Source organism: Papio anubis, chromosome 12 (genome assembly GCF_008728515.1).
Source record: "Papio anubis isolate 15944 chromosome 12, Panubis1.0, whole genome shotgun sequence".
NCBI lineage: Eukaryota > Metazoa > Chordata > Mammalia > Primates > Cercopithecidae > Papio > Papio anubis.
This window is the reverse complement of record NC_044987.1, coordinates 56647515-56649098: the sequence shown is the minus strand read 5'-3', so window position 1 is coordinate 56649098 and position 1584 is coordinate 56647515.

Sequence of the window (1584 nt, the reverse complement as noted above, 5' to 3'; positions counted from 1 at the left end):
TCACCATATTGGCCAGGCTGGTCTCGAAATCCTTACCTCAATTGATCTGCCCACCTCAGCCTCCCAAAGTGCTGGGCTTATAGGTGTGAGCCACTACATCTGGCTGGGACCATATCTTAATGAATACATTTTTTAAATGATAGAACCTAGAACAGAGAACCACTAACTCTAGCTTTTAGGAACATTTAGATGACTTACATTTTGGAAGGGAAATGTCTATGTACACTTTAAAGGAACACACAAAGAAAACAATTACGGCAACCCTAAAGTTAGGCTTAAATGAAATCAATAAATATTGTCTGGCTGATCATTATAAATGTTATCTTTTAAAAGCCTGGCCTGCTCTTTTTTCTCAGCTTCTATTTTCTCAATGCTACAGTTCTAATTTACTATTTAGTGAATGTTATAGCTCAATCTTTGAAAGTCATTTAGTCTAATGAGGAAATAAGCCCAGAGAGGTGCCCACATGCTTTGGTCTCCTGCCTTTTTGCATACTGCATTGACCACAGCAACACCAATAAGAAACCCAGTACACTCTGAATCTCCTCAACATTTTGCTATCAGAGCAATTTATGCTTCATGGAAAGTCACAATTACAAATTTGTTTCTTTTAAAAGGAACTCAAATGGAATTTATAATACTAGCCTTGAGAATGTCCTGACTGCTTACTGAAGAGTGCACAAACTCCTAGGATAGAATTATGGGTGTTGCTCAGATGGGTAGCAGAGAAACTTGGGAAGCTCTTGTACTGCCATTGAAATGTTAACATTGAAACCCTGCAGCAGTGGGGAGAGTGTGCGTGCTTTCTGCTGCTGGTAGATGGTGAGGCTGTAGGATGTTTTAAAGCACAGGCTCAAAAATCACAGTTCACTATCTACATGACCTTAAGCAAGTTATTTTACCTCTCTCTATAACTCAGTTTCCTCAACTATAAAGTGGGATAAAAGTGTACCTCATAAGGTAATTAAGAATATTATAATACACAATAAAGAACTCAGGACAGTGGCTGGTACAGAGAAGGTCTCAGTAAATTTTAGTTTCCATTTCAAGTGGCTGTTTTACTTGCCTATTGTTAACAGACTCAGAAATTCTGAGAGTCTGGTTAGAAAAAGGAAAATTAGTTTTTTTTCAGTCTACCTTGCAAGCTGAGGGAAACCAAGTGACAATGCTAAAACGAACACTGGGCTGAGTGGCACCAAACATCAGTTTAGTCACTAATTAGCCAAGTGATTCTGGTAGTAAGATTAGCTTGTATAACCTTATTTTTAAGGCCACATCATGGTATCAAAAGTCCAAGTATAAATCAGTAATTACAAATCAGCCTTATAATACCCAGGTAATCTATGAAAACTAAAAATTGAGAGTTGATAAATACAAGAAATTACTGCTAATCTAAAAGGAAGTGGCAGAAATCCCCTGAAATGTGTTAAATCTTTGCCTTACTAAATACTTGCCAGAAGCTGTATTTTATTTCATGTTCTCCTTAATAAGTAAAAATAAAGCCAACAAAATTCTCATATTTGCCAGCATTATTTTTTAAAACACATTTCTCATTAATGGTTTTAGTCAAGAAAGAGAGCACAG